Here is a 5611-nt window from a genome sequence, read left to right as displayed (position 1 = left end):
CTTTTTGCTGCTGCACTTCTCTGTTCTATTTGTATAGCATCTCATCTCTTCTCCTCCCACACCTTTTAAGGTTGTTGTTTAATCAGCAACTCTCTTGTGCTGACACTTTTTCCTCTTTTTACACATATATTTTACTGCCTCTTTTTAAATTAATAATAGGAAAACAGTTACATGAGAAAGAAAAGGAGAACAGGTTGAGAAAAGATATTTAGCAATTTGCAAGCAGAGATGCTTTGTCCCTTGAACTAACTTCACTGCAAATAACTCGTAATCAGACATGACAGGAAAGTGCCACAACAAGAGGAAACGGAGTGATGTATTCACAGCCAAATACAGTGACCCAACTCTGAACAAGTGACTTGTGAGAAAAGGAATGCTTTTTCTCTTCCACTTCAGAGAATGATGAGTTTCAGCATTAGTTCTATTCCATATCCATTAAAGATGCTGCAGTATCATGTGTCATAGCGAAGTAGGCGATATCACTGAATTACATGGCTTATCATATCTGACTATTATTGACACTACTGACAGAAATCAAGATAGTGGGGCAAGCACATAATCCATCAATTTGGAAAAGAAGAAGAACAAGGCAAATAAATAAACAACTGCAATAAATTCAAATAAATAAATAAATAAAATTTAAAAAATAAAAAAATAAATTTAATATTTTTATTTAAAAAATAAATAAACAACTGCAATAATACACGAGACACAATAGATACAAACTTAAGGTAAATTGCTCCAAACTTGATTGCAGAAAACATGACTTCAGCAACAGAGTGGTCAATGCCTGGAATGCACTACCTGACTCTGTGGTACCCAAACCCCTAAAACTTTAACCTTAGACTGTCTATTTTTGACCTCACCCTATTCCTAAGAGGTCTGTAAGGGGCATGCATAAGCGCACCAACGTGCCTACCGTCCCTGTCCTACTGTCCCCATTTATTCGTACCCATTTCCTGTGTTCATATTCATGTTTATACTTATATCTGTTATCTCGTACATGTTTGACAAACTAAATAAATAAATAAAAGCCTATTTTCATACTGTTGCTCCCATATGGCAAAAACCCAGGAAAATGTTTTAACATTAAAAAAATGTTCTCCTACTCAGTTAAGCAATACTTTTTGCAAGAAATAATTCAGCGTGATGGCATTTGGAAGATTTCTTTAGGATAATATTTCTGCAGAGGAAAATTCTTGTGTAATTCCTTTTGAGAAAAGGAGATTATAATATGCAACTGGGAGAGGGATTTTTTTTAAAAAAATTGTGTACCTATAGGGCACTATTTGTGCATTTCGCAGTATGATTATAATTACAGGCATATAGTGCAGTTGCAAAATAGTTTGTTCTGCTTGTTTGTATTCCCTAATCCTAATGTTTATATTCCCTGAGATCAAATATATTGTGTAACATCTGTCTAATTAAGTCAGGATACCATTGCAACAATACACCCAGTAAACACTGATCCATAGAGAATAAGGGCAAGGTTTATTAGGAATACTGGAGGAGTATGGTATTATCATGTAAAGAATAAAAATAAAAGTAAATATTGACAATGAAGTTAAACATGCCTTCAAATAAATCTCAGCTCGTATTAGTAATATTCATGCAGTTTGTCTGAGAGCATGACAGAAGTACTTTCTCATTGCTTTTTCTGAGATTTTTCAATTTCCCAGCATAGACAAGAGCAGTTTCCCTGGCCAAGTATTAACCAGAATTGTTTTACAAACTGGACAGAAATCTTGAAACTTGCCTATTAGAGAGAGACAGACACGAAGAATCATCAGAGCCTAATAGAACAGAGTAAGGTCCCTCCCAACTCTGTTACTGTTACTTCGAGAGTGAGCCTTTATAGCAATCAGAGGACACGATCTTTGAACAATGTTTAATTCTGATGGAGTTCTCAGCCTTGTGATTATTTTCAGTTAATCAAATATCATTGTATAAATCCTGCCGTTTAGTAGATTGCTGAGGTGCAGAGTTGTGTCTTGTATTTCTGTCAGCTAGTGGACAGTGTAAACAGCAGAACATTGGCCTGAATGATCTGTTGTCCCATTTTAGTAATGTCTGCAGGGAAGAGTTGAAGGAAGGGGGTGCCAAGTGTGCCACTTTGGATCCCTATAAATCCAGTGCCATAAATCATTTTTATGAAGCTAGCAAGGCAGACTGCATTAGAGATGCTACTGAAAATGGAACTGTCAAAAGAGGAAGGTGATTGTACATCATATGCTGCCTCCTGAGAATGTTCACTGTAGAGATAACTCTCATAATGAATCAAATACTCATCCACGCCCCTCCTGTGTATTCTACCTTTCTTTCCTTTTATCTTTTTCAGTGTGACTGTCCTTCAATATTTCAACTGTACGATTATATATCTTCTTCTTCTTTTCTAAATACTAAATATATTCAATTCTTCATATTTTCATCACAAAAGGAATGTGCACCAAGTAAATATAATTTTTCTATTTTACCCTATCCTTTACATTACATTTAGAAATATGATCTATCTACTCTACAAGAGAGACATTCTACAATTGTTAAAAACTAAGGCATCCATCAAAATTATTTTGGAGCAGGTAGTTTGACTTTTCAGACTCAGCTCCCACAATCAGGTCTTAGTTCCACTAATTATTTTTAATGCAATTATTTTTGATAAACAAAACAGTCTGGAAAATGGATATTGCAATAGCTGGAGACAGCAGAATAAAAGAGAAAGAACTGGAGAAAATTGCAAAATGCAAAAATCTGAAAATACAAGAAGAACAATTGTAAGGAAAAGAAAGAAAAGGTAATATCAATACTACTAAGTGCCTTAGGTACAATTCCAAAACATCTGGAGCTCCACTCAAATCCCATCAGCATTAACCCAAAGGTGTTTTTTCAAAAGTTAGCTAGACCTTCTTTTTCCTTGAAGATGTTTCACTTCTCACCCAAGAACTGATACTACACTTGATCTTAGCCAAAAGTCCGAGAAGCGAAAATCGTCTATTTTCAGATCATCCAAGAACTGAAGAAGCTTCTTGGATGAGAAGTGAAATGTCTTCAAGGAAAAAATAAGGTCCAGTTCAGAGATGGGTTTCAGCAGGTTCTGACCAGTTCTGGAAAACTGGCAGTGGAAATTTTGAGTAGTTTGGCAAACCGGTAGTAAAAATTCTGACTGGCCCCACCCCATCTATTCTCTGCCTCCCAAGTCCCAGCTGATCGGGACGAAATGGGGATTTTGCAGTAACCTTCCCCTGGAGTGGGGTGGGAATGGAGATTTTAGAGTATCCTTCCCCTGCCACGCCCACCAAGCCACACCCACAGAACCGGTAGTAAAAAATTTTGAAACCCATCACTGATCCAGTTGCCTTTTGAAAAAGCACCTTTGGGACAACCAGGACTTGGATGACTGAGAATCTCCATAGACATCCTTCAGCATTTACAAAATCATTCTTAATCAATTGCAAAAGGCAGATTTACTTGGAATAACTGACGTCCTGTGATGATGTCTTTAACACCATCAAACAACACTGAACTATCCAGGTCCTCGGAAAGGATTCTGGAGTTAGACAAAAATGCCAAATCCAATTAAACATCTGGCTGATTCTGCAACAAACCATAATCATCAATCAATCAATTTCTAAAACCAGCCATCTCAACCCAGTGACTTGGGGTGGTGAATATTTCTAAAACAATTAAAAACACTATAAAAATACAAACATCAGCTGAGAAAATTATCATAATAATTGTCCCTATAGCTGAGAAACAGGGCCCTGCATTAAATATACTCCATTAAATGCTGCAAGTCACATGTAGATGTCGGGATGCAAGTATAATTTCTATCATTATACACAAAATAAATCTTGCATCTTTAAAAATTACAAATAAATAGGGGAGAGAGAAGTTCTGGGCACATTAATGGTTAACAGTTTTATCTCAAGTTATTGCTATTCAGTTAAGCCATCTGAATTCTTGCAAGAAGAATTTGGACTGCCTAAAACTGCAAAATGGCAGTTTAGTCAATTGATTTCAAAGTTTGATCTAAATGCCTTCAGGGCATCTAAAACTTCAAAATTACTATCAGTGTTAGAATATGCTTTGAAGAATTGTAAGTCTACAATATTTTTTAATCAATAATTAAACAGAATCACCAAGGTAGTTATTACTATTTTCAAGAACTCTGGAGAGAAAAGTTGGAACATCTTTTATTAAATTAACAACTGGGGATCTTAAAGAATGTTAAGTATGTCGTTGATGATCTTTAAAACTTTGTAAACATGTGGATATGAAGCAAAAGTAATTTTACATCTAATAAATAGTGTGACAAGCCCATATCATATGAAAAAGTGTCCTGCACTTGCACTGAACAGTCAGCAAAATAATGCTTTTTACATGTGCTGCGAAATCCCAAATGTTTAAAGGGTTTGCAGTCTATGTCATTTTGTTGGAAGTGTAAAATGATTGAGAACACATTTATACAATATAGGCTGTTCTCACCATTGAATGATTTTGGTTTAATATCCATAAGGTGATATAAAACTCAATACATATTTCAAAGATAATATGATTTAAACTTTTGAATTATCTACACCAAACTTGGAATTTACTACTTTATGAAGAGCATAAAACATGGGATGCAGTAAAAAGATTGCTATTCCTTGTTGGAAAGATAGTACAATTCCAGATTGCTATGCTGAATTACAGCTATACTGTATATGTTTGCTTTGTGTTCCTGAACTAGCTCTCTACTAGTGTAATGGGAAAACAAGTCAATATCATTCGAGTCAAGAATGATTTTTAAATCATTAAGTTGAGTGATGCTTTTAAAAATTACGCGAAATGATTTCCTATGCTACATGTAACATAATCTGTTTTTGGTTTTTTCTGTTTTTTCTATTTTACCTGTTTTTCTGCTTCCTCAAATGTTTACTCTCATTTTTTCCCTCTCCCTCTCTCTTTCCCTCCCACACTTTGTATATTAAAGCAAAAGAATTTTTTAAATAAACAAATTTAGTTTTCTTTTCAACCCTAATCTAATTTCAAATCTAATCTAATTCCTGTTTTACCTGTTTTTCTGCTTCCCCAAATTTTTACTCCCTCCCCCTCCCCCTCTCCCTTTCCCTCCCACACTTTGTATATTAAAGCAAAATATTTTTTAAATAAACAAGTTTATTTAGTTTTCTTTTCAACCCTAATCTAATTAGGCTCTAGGTAAACTAATAAAGGAAAAGTTTCTAGATGTCTACTATCTATGGCTTCTTAAACTGGACACACACACACACTACATATATGAATAGCATAGCATAGCATAGCATAGCATAGCATAGCATAGCATAGCATAGCATAGCATAGCATAGAATAGCATAGAATAGAATAGAATAGAATAGAATAGAATAGAATAGAATAGAATAGAATAGAATAGAATAGAATAGAATTCTTTATTGGCCAAGTGTGATTGGACACACAAGGAATTTGTCTCTGGTGCATAAGCTCTCAGTGTACATAAGGAGAATAAAATACATTTATCAAGAATAAAAAGATACAACACTTAGTGATAGTCAAGGTTACTAATAAGTAATCTATCAAATCATACTAGGACACAAATAAAAACAATATAATTGAAAGA

General features: G+C 34.6%; 1 non-coding gene across 1 annotated transcript; it reads right to left on the bottom strand.

Moving 5' to 3' along the window:
- Positions 1–2785: 2785 nt before the first annotated feature.
- On the bottom strand, positions 2786–2982 carry LOC117678856 (U2 spliceosomal RNA). The gene has a single exon (XR_004595165.1). It is a non-coding gene; the product is annotated as a U2 spliceosomal RNA (small nuclear RNA).
- Positions 2983–5611: the final 2629 nt, after the last annotated feature.

Source organism: Pantherophis guttatus, chromosome 6, assembly GCF_059756535.1.
Source record: "Pantherophis guttatus breed Tessera chromosome 6, ASM5975653v1, whole genome shotgun sequence".
In the NCBI taxonomy this organism is placed as follows: domain Eukaryota; kingdom Metazoa; phylum Chordata; class Lepidosauria; order Squamata; family Colubridae; genus Pantherophis; species Pantherophis guttatus.
Note: the sequence above shows the minus strand (reverse complement) of the source record. Positions and strands in the feature narration are given on the sequence as shown.